The sequence below is a fragment of the Corvus brachyrhynchos genome, unplaced genomic scaffold, assembly GCF_000691975.1.
Source record: "Corvus brachyrhynchos isolate BGI_N302 unplaced genomic scaffold, ASM69197v1 scaffold220, whole genome shotgun sequence".
NCBI lineage: Eukaryota > Metazoa > Chordata > Aves > Passeriformes > Corvidae > Corvus > Corvus brachyrhynchos.
The window spans coordinates 3,323,159-3,337,151 of record NW_008236209.1 but is presented as its reverse complement, the minus strand read 5'-3'; positions in this window follow the sequence as shown (position 1 = coordinate 3,337,151).

Below are 13,993 nucleotides of genomic sequence, written 5' to 3'. Positions count from 1 at the left end.
TTTTAATAATAAATAGAGAACATTTCTTGTTTACTAAATGTTTAATATGGACTGACTGCTCCAAGGTGCTACCTCGTAAAACCATCTGCTTTCACAAATTTCAGGGTTTAAAAAAATACTTATTTTAATATTTGGGTAAGGATATAATGAAAGTTCCTGAGCTTGGCCACAGATGCACCTGCAAAAGTTCATGAAAGTATTGAAGGTTCCAAATTCATTTCTTTTACTGGCATGGCAGACAGTTATGATGGCACAGGGTAGGAAGGCTTGCTTATGCGGATTTGGAGCTTTCCCCATATTCAGTGAAGGGGCAGAGAAGTTCTGGAGATGCAAGTTATTATTTTCCAGACCTGCAGCAATTAAACTAAGATCAACTGGACCAAAATGGAGGTTTTATGGCTCCATTTTGCTTCCGAAATGAAAGTTTTCTGCAAGGAATTGGCCAGAATGATTGTTGGGAGTTTTTTAAAATAAAAAACCAAAATGTTTCTAAAGACTAGCAGCCCTCTTCAATACACTTCTCTACACCTTATTCTACTATTCTTACTACTTATGAGTTTGTACATGCAAAACATTTCACTGTTCAAAATGGAAATTAACTATATCTATGAGGGAAAGAAAATATTACTGATTAGTGTGCTGGAAATACTGAAATTTTAGAATCAACAATCTACTACTCAAGCTGAGGTATAGTGCAGAAACATAAAAAGGGTTTTTATTTTTTTTCTTTTTATTCTATCCTACCAGAAGCAGTGAAAATGAGCTGCATCATATACTAGGGCCTGCAATCTCCCAGCAGCTGCCACAGATATATAAATATAAAAATATATTTATATATAGATATATAGATATATAAATATATAAATAATATATAAATATATAGATATATAGATATACAGATATATAAATATATAGATATATAAATATATAAATATAAATATATGTGTATATATAGGTCCAAAGAAAAAGTTCCAGCTGTAAAAATAGTTTGTTATTACACCTCATCCACAAAAAAACCCAACAAAAACCCACTTAATTTCTGAATGCTGGCTCCTTCTTGATGAGTGCTAAATCTGAATATAACAAACAGGCCTCGTAACTGCCACAATTTTGTTCCAATAAATCCAACTCAGGGCAAAGGCTCCTGGCATATGTTAATGCAGAGTATTGCAGGCAGATGTAAGCATGCTCTGAGCCTGAAAAGAAGCCTCTGTGACTGCAGTGGCATGATGTGGTGCCTACATTAATAAACCCTGCTGAGAGGCAGCTTTATTTGTGCAGACTTGCTGCTGTGCTAACACACTTGCAGTTTTCTCTCAGCTCAGAGCTCACACAGAATAATCCCAGCTGTATGGCATAAACACACCACTGGTTTAAATTCACAAAGAAAAAAAAACCAAAAAGCTCCACGTTTTTATATCCATGATGTACTAGAACCTGTAATCAGCTTGGAGAAGTTGTATAATTCCACCGAGCAAGTGCTAGAAATGGCATCATTTTGGTACTTTAGAAAACGTATTGACCTGAGATACCCAACCATAGCAAAGCAGATCTGTCTCCAGCCTTTATCTTGCTGCATTTTATCTGAGTATTATTATCTTCCTAATTATTAAAAAACAACCCAGTTTTCATTTTAGCATAATATTGAGAATAAGTCGTAGTTAAATATTCTGATAGACCACATCAAATGTATTTCATAATTAGCGCTGATCACTTTTTCAAACTTGCAGTAGATGTTGTTCTTAGGAAGTTGGCTCATTGCAATCAGAAATTATTATACATATCCACAGAGAAGCACATCCTCATTTAGATAATGATTTAAGAAAGATCTACTTTATTTTGACCAGAAAACAACCCCACTAAGCAAATCCCAAACCTCACCAGATTGCACTTCCTTCTCTCCATAGCCCAGCTTCAAATTTTCACCCATTATGTGATTTACATTCTAGAAGAGGGATAAGCCAGCTCACTCTTGCCTCCAAACTGCCCAATAGGATGGTTTGGGGCTTGTTTCCTTTGTACAATAACTTTGTTTCATGCGATCAGGACTCTCTTAACACTCTCTTGCAAGCAGAGGCCTTGCAATATGGCACAATTATGGATTGCATGGAAGTAAAACAAACCCGAACCCACACAATGTCCAAAACCCACAGAAGGGAGGCTCTTAGCTCTCTCTGTAATATTTTCACTCTGCATTAATAGCCTCCCTAGAGAAAGAAATGCTAATCCAGCCATAAGATAGAATTTAACGTGTGGAAAACATGTTATGGATTGATTTACTCAATCATTCATTGTGTGCTAATTAAAACCAGGTTTTCCTGTTTAATTATTGGTCTCCAATGACAATAGATGAAGACAAGGCTGTTTCTCCAGGAGCTGACGTTCTTTTGGCAGCACTGAAAGCTGCCATAGACCCCGTGCTTTCGATTTTCCTTCAAAATTATGCTGGAAGAAGCACTTCTGCAATGCCTTGGGAAAAAATAAAATAGAAGTAGTGAACATCTGCTGATATTGATTGTGAGAATCTGAAACTTTATGAAACCATAGATGGGATGCATTTGACGAGCATTTTTCTGGAACATTTTCAGACTTAAGCAAACAACATCTGTTAATATTGATTTTTGGGTTACACTGAAACTTTCAGAAGAATTACAATCAGTGGGTGATTGAAAAGTGTTGTGATATATGTTAGAAGATCAAACAGGAAACAAAGGTTTAAAGGGTCTGCTTCTCTTTGGCTTCATTAATAATCTATGATCCCTCCCCTTTAGAAGAAAATAAAAAGAATAAAGGCGAGGAAAAAACATTTGCTTTATTTCACACACTGAAAGATCAGAGAAGAAAATTAACATTTATGAAAGTTGGTGAGAATGTCTGAGGCAAAGTGTTTCAGTTCTACAGTTGGCACAAACCTTTCCGAAGCTACATTGTAATAAAAATAACTGAATAAGTCCATGGAAGAGAAATCACCGTGACAGATTAAGAAGTCTGTTTAAAAAAAAGGAAACAACTTTAAAAAAAATAAACAAATATTTCCCTGGTAGTCTACAGTTAAGCTTTTGAAACACTAATAAACCAAAGTTTTACATGCACAAATTGTAACAAGAAGGTTTTGAATTCCCTTTGCTGGTGAACATTCCAGATGTGGTTTATTGATGCCAAAGGTGTTTTTGTGCTTGAACTTTATCATTTTCCTGTTCAAAGGGCATTTTCCTTAAAAAGTGGACTTTTAGAAACATAATCAATTTATTCACCATTCTTTGATTTCGTAAATGATCCATTACAATTAAAGTGCTCACTGAAATATCAATTTTTTTTTTTCTTATCTTACTTTTATAGTTCTTAACAAACTCCAGTTCTGCAGCAACTGGGCAGTCAAGTATGTGGCATTTTATGTGATATTAGAATATACAAAACACTGTGGCACAGAAAATATTATGGGAAATAGATCAGTTGTGTACAATTAATAAAAAAGAACATGGGTTTGAAGAAACTCTTTTCTGATGCATCTGGGCTTGGCAGTAATTAAATAGAATTAAATCTCCTTCCAATGACTAAGGAAAGAATCACGTGGAACAATGGATTCTGCTGCCTTCCTCCTACATCTGTCCCAGTCCCAGATTAGACCTGGATATGAGCAGATAAAGATATTAATGAATCAGCTTCAGCCAGAGGTCATACAACTCATGTCTGCTTTCAGGCTCTGGCAAAAGGCATCTCAACACCTGCCTGAAAAAATAAGTCATTTATTCACAGAAAATATTTCAGGGGACAGAGTATTCTATTTTTTAAATGTACTCTTTCAGATTTATGCTGCTTCTCTGTCCTACAGAAATTCTGTTTGTACTTGAGGGATTTCTTGAAGTCAAATCCCAAGCATATGGAGGGAGCAGTCGGTTCTATTTATCTTTCACACCATATGAAGCACCACCAGCCAGTCCAGTGTCTTGCTGGTGAATCTAAGCAAGACATGGGGAATGTTGGTAGTCAGGAAGAATCACTTGACAGCCCCATGTGCTTCCTTCAGTGGAGAACATCTGTTTGTAAACCACCAAACTACCAGGAAAAAATTCAGGATTTCTTGTTGTTGATATTTTCCATGATTCTTGGACTATTCTGTGTGTGCATACATATATATATATAGATACACACATATATGAACAGACACTCTGTGTGCGTGTATTCAAATATGTCCATCTTGTCCCAATCAGACTTTTCCAAGCCCTGAACATTTTATTATATGTAATTTATAACACCTTCATTGTTTAGAACTTAATTTTCCCCAGACAGGACCTAATGTAAAACAAGGTTCACCAACCCTTCGTGTGTTACCAAAGAGGCTCATACCAGGAGTGACAGACAATTACAGGAGGATGGAAAATTGAAATTTGAATTTTATGGGGAAACCTTCATTGCCTCCCCTAAAGACATTTGAAAGGGCTAATTTGTGTAAAAAATTCAGAACTAAGGTCTGGCATTGAATGCTGGAAGATTCTGAGGAAACGGAGAAAAGGAACATCTAAGAGACATAAAAAAGAAGTGGAAGTTCCTAAATATTTGTGGAAATGCTTCCATGGTTCACAGTTCAGAGCAGCTCTGGCCATAGCCCGGGGTGTTTCTGAGGATCTGAACCAGAGTCAACACAGTGCCCACCATCCTTCTGCTCTTCCAACAAGACATCAATCTGGGACCAAAGAGAATTCCTATTTTATAAGCCTAACTTAACAATGCAGCTCTTGCACAAGTTAAGTGCTTTCATGTGGAGTGTGTTGTAATAAAACACTAGACACACAAAAAGAAAAAGCACATTCCCTCACGACTGCATTTTGCCCCCTGCTCACTGTTCAGTGAGAACACAACAAGGCCAGGAATATTCCAAAGACAGAAAAAACAGGCAGAAGATTCCCACCCACTGGCTAAAGCACAATGCACAGCAATGCCCTCTAAATATTATATATATTTTACATATGTAGATATATATATGTATATGCTCACATTTCTATACACCCCATATGAACCTACATATATATATATACAGCCCTATAAATATATGCACACACATTTTCAGACAGGAAGAACATACCATGCTGTGGAACGAAAATAAAATGAGAGAATCAAGTAAACACTCTGTGAGGTGAGACTTTGTGCCTCCCTCTCATCCTTGGTTCCAAGCACAGTGACCTATTGGTCCAGACACCATAAAAATTGAAGGATACAGCCATGGAAAACAAAAGCATTCCCTGTTTGATCTTCTGCTTCTAATGCATGGGATTCATGCATTTTAAAAAGCAGAATTAATACTAATCACTGTGGCAGAACTGGGGCTGCCTTTTTGAGCTAAAGTTCACACGATTCAAAGCTGACCTTCAGAATTTCACATTCTGCCTTTCCACTGTGGATCTGATCTCAAGGAAAGGACATCTTTCCTTAGTAGAAAACTTAATCAAACCGAAGCCAAGAAGAATGCTTGTTTACTTAAACTGCTGCAAGATTTTTAATTACATTTGTTTAGCCTTTTATGGAAATGAATGGAACAATGTAGTCTGAAAAAATAGGACTTCAAACTGTTTTGTGCACTTTGTATTAAAGGGCTTCCTCTTTGGCTCAAGAACTGTTGGAAGCCTTACTTCATAAGGCTTCTTAGAGAGTAATTAAAATACTTCTTGTCACTACTTTTATCTTTCCTAACTGCTCAAAGTGATTAAATAAAGACACTGAGTAGTTGGTACAAACATTTTTAACGTCAGCACAGGGAATGTTCAGCCATGTGCCTTTTCCAAAAGCCATGCACAAACGCCTTTTTTCCTCAGACAGGCTAAAAAGCTGTTCAGAGCAAAGTGTTTTGCATTTTTTCCCCCTTACATTATTATTTTAAAACACTAAGTTACATAACCATTCTGAGCTGTCCACACAGAGATGTATTTTAAGAGCTTTACCAATCATTAGTTATAACTAATGTCTTATACCAAAATTCATACATTGCTTGACCTGCTCTCAAATTTGTACAAAATTGGCCAGCCCCTGAAAAGTTATGTTTTTTTGACACCAACCAGTGTTTAGCTGGGTAGGGAGGAGTGTGTAATTGAATTTGTCCCATAATAACTTAATGTTTTGCCTTATATTCTTTTAATGAAGAAACAAGTAACATCAGATTGCCATTTATTTACTGAGTGCCCAAGCACCCAGAGTAAAATCAATGGGGTAAGAAGGAAAGATTGATCTTCTTTAAGGAGGGAAGTTAGTTGTAATTCCTATTGCCCATTAAGGATTAATTCTGGGATTCCCATTTTCCTTAAAAAGCCCCAAAAACTTACAGAGCTCTGAACCTTATGGCCTCGACAAAATGTGAATCTTCATTCCAAACACTTTTCTAGAAGAGCTTAATAACTGCTGAGGTTGAAACATTTAATGATGGGGTTATCAATATTGGTTAGGGGATAAACTAAAGGGAAAATTAGCGGTGGTAGAAAAGGTCAAGAAACTCCTTCAGGTGTTGTGGAATGAAGAACTTTATTTTATTATAAGCTTGTTTTAGTTGAATTTATTAGATTATATAGTACAATCAAAGAGAAGGTAAAAGCATTATCTAAATTACTACTGCTGCCATCTTTTAATCAAAGATTTTCGCTTACTCACCTGAAACTTCAGGCTTTCAGTCAGAGAATATTTGAATTAGTGAGTTTGTCCTACCTGGCATGAAGACAAATGCTGGTAACTCAGTCCTTCCCCTGGTCCTTCGCATGGCTCTACCCAAAAGTTAAGCAGGAGAAATGCAAGTGGCATTTAGATTCCTTTTTTGAGGGCACTGTGTTATCTGTCACCGAGATTAATGCAGCCTGCACGAGGCATTGTGGTGGCTGGCACCTGAGATTTATAGAGTGTGTTTAATGAAGATATACACTGGGTTTAAATGTTCCTGGACACTGCTTCCCCTGCTCCTCTCTCTGTTTTCCCAGAAAGTACAGTTTGACAATTATTTGGAACAGATACATCTACCAGAAAAAAAAAATTAAAAAATGAGCCACATGCCTTTCTGCCTTCCCAGAAAGTACAGTTTGACAATTATTTGGAAGAGATACATCTACCAGAAAAAAAAAAAATTAAAAATTAAAAAATGAGCCACATGCCTTTCTGCTTATTCCAAATATTTTCCATGAATGCTGACATCTGCATGCAAGTATAGGTACCCACAGTATTGTTTTGAATTCCACAGAATCTCCCTCCATATTCTCTTCAAGGAATATTGCAAAAATCCTCACTGATTAAGCTCAGCAAGACCCTGCTTTCAATTGGGAGATGTCTGGCAGTTTGCAGCAAGGGGACTCTGTAACCTCACAGTTATTTGATCATTTCCCTGCAGCTTCTTGGTGTCACCGGGCAGAGTTCTACTGAGCTGTGTCAAAAATAGCCTGGAGATGTCCCATCAAACAGTCTGAAATAACAAATTCCCACTGGCAAGTATCTGGGTGTTTCATGGACCCAAAAAAACCATGGAATAGCTTGTACCTTGAGTTCAGCATACGTGGAAAAGGTAAAGGTATAAAGAGTCTGTGTGTGAGATGTGCTCTGCCTAAGAAAGCCTCAAGATCTCAAGGTGCTAAATAATAAAACACTGCTCATTAATATCCCTTGATAAATGTGCGAAATAATTCCCATCAAATGGAAAAAAAATCCCCTCAGAAGCGCTGCAAGCCATTGCTTCAAGTTCACTGCAATTTCAGGCATGTGCCACCTGACACATTCATTTCTTCTTCCACTTTGCATAAGAACAAGAAATAAAATCTTTTTAAAAACCTCTAAAAATCAACAGAGAAGTGGGTTAATCCACTGATGTGTCTCTATTGCAGCTCTGGAAGGCAGTGTCTTTATATTCAAACTTTGGAAAAGTACAGCACGAATGAACTCCATATACTAGAAATTAAATAAAAGAATAATACTTTGCTATTCTTTAACTGCTATTGGATAAAATTCTCAGAAGGCCTTATGAATACTATTTGTGTCTTACAATATCCTTGATTTCTCTCATTTTTCTGCTGAATGTGAAATAAAGAGGCCAAACATTATTGTCCAGAGTTTTATGTTTAGGTACTTCCTAAGTGACTTGGGTTTTAAAAATGTTGAACTGCAAAGGGATGCTGAGCACAGGTCTGGGCAGTTTAACTTAATTTTATGTTATTCAAACAGTTTTCAAGTCATTAAATCATATTTTTTAACAAGCTCATTGTGGTTTCCCAGTTCTTCTCAATACACCCATTCTTCTCTCTAAATACAGGTTTCCTTTCTCCACTCAAGATGTCTTTGTTCAACATTTCACCAAAGTGTGATTTTGCCAAAACCAAAGAAACTGATTTCATCAAATATTTTTCTAGTCAGGTCTGGTTTGTGCTACTACATGTTTCTTTCATAACTGCTCATCCAGTGTTATAGTCATGTCCAACAATGCTCAGGTAAGCCTATTTCTCCTAAAGCATTTTCTCACTAAAACACCCCCATCTAAGAAGACTTGGTGTTGGAAACTCCTTTTGAGTATATTTGTCATTTAATTGTTTAATGTGGTAATTTTACCATCCCCGTTCCAAACCCTCTCAGCGCCCATCACCAAGTGATTTTTATTTTGAAAACTGAGGCATCAGATCAACTTTCAATGGATTCTTTTATCCTTTTTCTCTTCCTGATTATCCTTGACTGCTGAACTTGGATATTTTTGTTGGTAACTAAGCATTTGCAAAGGACAAATCACTTAGGAAATGTAAAGAGATGATAAACAAGGGGCAGTGTCAATTTTAACAGAAAAAAAGAAGCAAATGCAATTGACCAAATACAGAGCAGCTCCAACAAAAGCTTTTTGTTATACCTGGGTGACACGTGAAGAACATTGGATCAGCTGTCAGAAATGGGCTTTAAGATTTAAATCCTGTATCTTTTTTGACCGCTATAAAATCTTCCAGGCTGGTTTTTCTTTTCTTTTCTAAGTGATGAGCACAGAATAAATATCTTTCAAAGACCTTTGAAAAAAACCACCCTTGCAGAAAACAGCAAATTGTGTCCTCTCCAACCTAGAATCTTCCTAAAGCCTTTCCTGTTGTTTTTGTGCTTGAAGGGAGTTATGGTCATTTCTATAAAGGAGAATGAAAATGAATGTTCTTATTAAACTATATTGAACTTGCCTAATAAACAATTTATTTTATTCACCGCTGTGAAAATGACAACATTTTGTTCAGTGTAGCATAACTGAAAAACTGTTCCACCAGGTTTTTTAATTTTTGTTTTTTGGATAATTAACATGGAATCCTATTTACCTTTAACTTGTCAATGCTCCTCTCTTTAGTGAAGCTACTACTTTCAAATATCAGGAACATTTTTATCAAAACATATAGACATTGTGACAAAAATAAAGCCTGGTATATTTTGAGGATGATATCAATCAGCAAAAATCCCTTATTCCTTCTCTGAAATTTAGAATTAAATTTACCTGCCTTATTCCTTCTCTGAAATTTAGAATTAAATTTTCCCTACCTATCACCTGGTTAATTTTTGTTTTATTTACTAACAGCAATGTTATTTTCTAGAATCTGACATATTTTATTTTTAATGTAGGTGGTAAAATGGGTGTGTTACTTTGCATTAGGTATGCATGATGCATTTGGCTCACTTGTCTAAGCTGTGCTTTGGTTCAGTTTATTTTTTTAATGTAAAATGGCATTTTGAAGACTAATAAATGTGATCAAATTTCAGGTGCTTAATCACATTTAAAAATCCCTCAGTGCCATATTAACATCTTAGTAATTCATAAAATACTTTTTAGGTTTTAGGAAAGCAATTGCATTTTAATCAAGGGTTGAATAAAGCTAAAAGAGATGGAGGGGAAGAGATTCCCTTCTTCACAGATCTCTCAAGATGCACTTTTTCTCTTCCAGTTTGAACTTCCCACCTCTTAGGTTTTTTCTACTCAAGACTTGTTTCTCACGCCATAGTACCAGGATTAGTTAAATCTGGAAGATTCTCACTCATTAAAACTGTCTGAATGTGTGTGTGTCAGATGAGGGCAGATGAGAAGGAAACTAAGATCAGAGAAAAATTTTATGGGATTTGTGGTTTGAAGTCTTTGTTATAATACTTTATATTACATCATTATTTTATATTTTCCTTTATATTGCTTTAACTCCTGCCATTGCCAAAAGTCCACAATTGGTGGGGAAAGCCTACTGGCCAAATCATTCATTATCTACCAAACCTAGCAATTAACAGGAATAATTAATTCCCTGCTGAATGCTTTAAGTAGGAGGGGAACATATGGAGCTGGTATTTCCTATTTCAAATATTGATCCACTCACTGAGCCTATAACTATAAGCAAATAGTTATGCAGAAACCATAAGCATTATCTATATTTCAGCTGTAATTCCCCCAGAAAATGCAGTGCATGTTCCCTTGCAGAAAGGCAAGGACATAATCAGACATAGAAGTCAAGCTCGTGTGTCATTGATGCAAAGCAATGAGACTTTAGAGAAAACAAACCTGAGGAATTATCAAGACTGCTCTTTATGTTTTCCTGCAGGGTATTTCATGTCAGCCATGAGTTCTTATTAAAAATCACTTTTAAAATTATGATATTTGAGTACTCACTTATAATTTATCATCTTGTTCACGGAGATGCATGATTAATGAAAGGAAATTGAAAGGTAATTGAAAAGTACTAATAAAATTTTATATATTGGATCTGTTATTTTTAATTTTCCAAAGGATCATCAGAAAGCCCCTTATCACTTAAACGGAGTCTCTTTAAATGACCACAAGATGAATGTTATGGGCTCCAACCTCTATTAGAGATTTCAAAAGGAGAAGGGCCTTACGTATGTACAAGTCCTATCAAGTATCTTTCTGCTGCTGTCTTTTGCCCAAGAGAGCCTTTTATTTTATCTCAGTCTTTCCCTCAATGCAAGATTAAAACCCAAAGAGCCTTTTTATGTGAACTGCAATACCTGGCTCATTTAGCATGAAAAACCAAAAGGATTTGGAAGTAGTTCTGTTTATCTAAACTGGAGGGAAATTAACTTTTTAGTTAGTGTGCATTTGTACCAGTTAATTTTATTCAGACAAATCAATCCTGTCTCACATTCCTGTGGAATTCTTTGTGCAGACCATGCAGAGTTGGAGGTGATGCATGAAAACAGAAGAGGTGCTAAGCTGTGTTTGCTCCCCTGTATCAAACACTGCCCAGCAAGAGGAACTGCTTTATTTCCAACCAGAGCATCCTGAAGGGCTGGAACAAGCCTTTGAAGATGCTACAAAAATAACAGTCCTGTGTTTTTAATTTCTCAACAGTTGCTCCCTTTAGAAATACCTGAACTTCCATAAATGACAAATAATGGCTGAGGAGAACAAGCAGAGATGAGCAGCTGGTTTGTTGATGTTCAAAGCTGGCTCCAAAGCAGCTCTGTAACAAAGGGAAAGGAATCCAGAACAAAGTGTGACACATGGGTTCAACTGGCAAAACACACATCAAAGCATGCCCTGGCTCCAAAAATGAGCTGTTTCATTGGCAGCTTCAAGGGCAGCAACCATTTGCACACTGAGCCATCAGCTGAGTTATCCATGGTTGATCAAAGGCGTTGGAATGGTCAGGATTATGTGTTATGTATCAGTTAATTACATGTTAATGCTCGAGTCTGAGTCAGAAACACTCCTTGTTTGCTCACAGGAACAACTTTCCTTGATCTGTGTTTTCAGAGATCTTTGCCTGTAATTGCCACGCCAATGACTTTGGTGGACAGACACAGTTCTGAGGCAAGAGCAAATCTGTTGTAATTAGGGCTACAGGAGGGAGCAGCAGTATGTAGTCACTGTCTTTTTATCCCTTTTCTTTATATACACGTTCTATAATTATACAGATGCTGGGCAAGAATAGTTCAACGAGCACTGATAAATCCTTCCGTTTATTCCAGCTGAATTATTTCCATTTTAATTTTAGTATCACCATGTGTGAAGTCTCAATAGCTGAAAAAACTTTTCTGAAACCTTATTTGTCCCGTGGTTCTTCTAAAATCTGAGGTCGATATTTAGAATTAGCTTCATATTTACAGGGTTTGAAATGTGCTTTTGTGACTTGTGCAATCAAGATGCAATTTCACACAAGCTACTGCAAACTAATAATGAGGTTCTCAGTGATGTGAAGATTCAACTGTCAGTTCAAAGCTTTCATTTCTGAGCTGTTCCATTCATTAGAAAAAAGAACATTTGGAACAATGTTTGTAAGCAGAATGATGAAGTATCCTGAGGGAGCTGAGCAGAAGCAGTTAACAAGGAAGCCATCTACAGAAGGACCTGCGCCGTTCGCGAGGAAGGCACAGCAACGCCGATCTCTAATACATTTTTACTTCCTCAATTAACATCATGCAGCTCCACACAGCTTATTATCATTAGGTTTCAAAGCACTTTACAATGTCTACTATCATCAGCCATCAAAAACACAAACCTAATTGTTCATTAGTGGTGGCTGTTATGTTTATGCAGTGCCTTGGCAGTGGAATTTTTTCCACATCGTACTTGTGGCTACATTCATCCCACTTAATGACACCATTTCCAGGCAATAAAATATGGTCCTGTGTATTGTTATAATAATCCAGGGAATGCTTCTGGCATAAACCAATTTGCATTGTCCCAAATAATTCTTGAACCCAGGAGCTGGAGTTTTCCAGTGACGACTCCTCAAAGGCCATTCAGGTGAAGCCACCCTGTTTGGGCAGGTAGGGGACTTGATCACAGACTCACAGGATAAATTAGATTGGAAAAGGTCTCCGTGATCATCAAATCCAACCTGTGCACAGGATTGATCTGTGACAACTGGCCTCAGCATCTGGGAATGAAAACTTCACACTGTCTTTTTCACTAGCCTGATAACACCTATTTAAAAATTGAAAAAAAAATATTTAGTCCTTTTTTATAGATATTGTTCTTTCTATAAAAGTTTTGGTTAAAGGATAATTTGCTCACTACTATTAATCAGGTCTCCTTTATTTTCCTCTTCCAAATGAAATGTTAGATGAAAATGAGGTTTCAAGAAAATGAGGTTTCAAGAGCATGTCCTGAAGAAATTTGTGTAGAACATTGTTTTGCTGTGCTGTAGTTTTTCCAGGCACACCTCGTTTGTCAGATTTTTTCATGATTTAGGAAGTTACAAAGAGCTGAGTGAGTATTTACAGAGTTTAACAAACACTGAGTTCTTCTAGGTGGGCAGAGGGAGCTCAGTCCATCACCCTTTTCACATCCCAGGTTCCAGGTTGCATAACCCAAGAGATTCTTACAGAAATTGGGTTACAGAACCTTCCCACATGAATCTCAACCCCCCCCCTCAGTTCTCATTGCCTCATTCTTTATTTTATACAAAGCAAAACACCAGATGTCTCTCACTGAATTAATCTTACTGATTTAAAAGAATCTGTGGAAAGAGGGAGCACAAGTGGCTGATTTTATTATATTTAAGGTACCAAGATAAATTCTCTTGTTTGCTGAGTACCCTAACTACTGAACAGTTTGATGAGAAGAATATCACTTTCTGCCCCTTTTACATCCTTTGATTTTCTTACAAATGCTCAGAAGTAAAACAATCCACTACATGGCTAATGAAACATTTGCTTCTTGGATAGCTATGGCATCTGTGTTAGAGAGGTATGTATTTCCTCTCTTAAAGAGAGACAAGGAAGTAAGTGACTAGTGCAGTGTCTTTGGGTGCTCAAAATATGTCTCAACATACCTGTAGTGCAGCATGGAGTAAGTCTAAGCTGACATTTAGTAAAAAAAAAAAAAAAAAAAAAAAGGCATTAAAAGAAAATTTAGGAAGCAAAATCAAACTGAAAATGTAATGTCAGTTGACGTAATTTTTCTCCCAAAGGCCCTTTTCTTCTTCTTACTCTTCAACACTCTGAAGTGACAGAATTAGACTCCCTTTCAAAATAGTATTAAAGACAGAAGTTTTAAGACAAACGGATCTCTAAC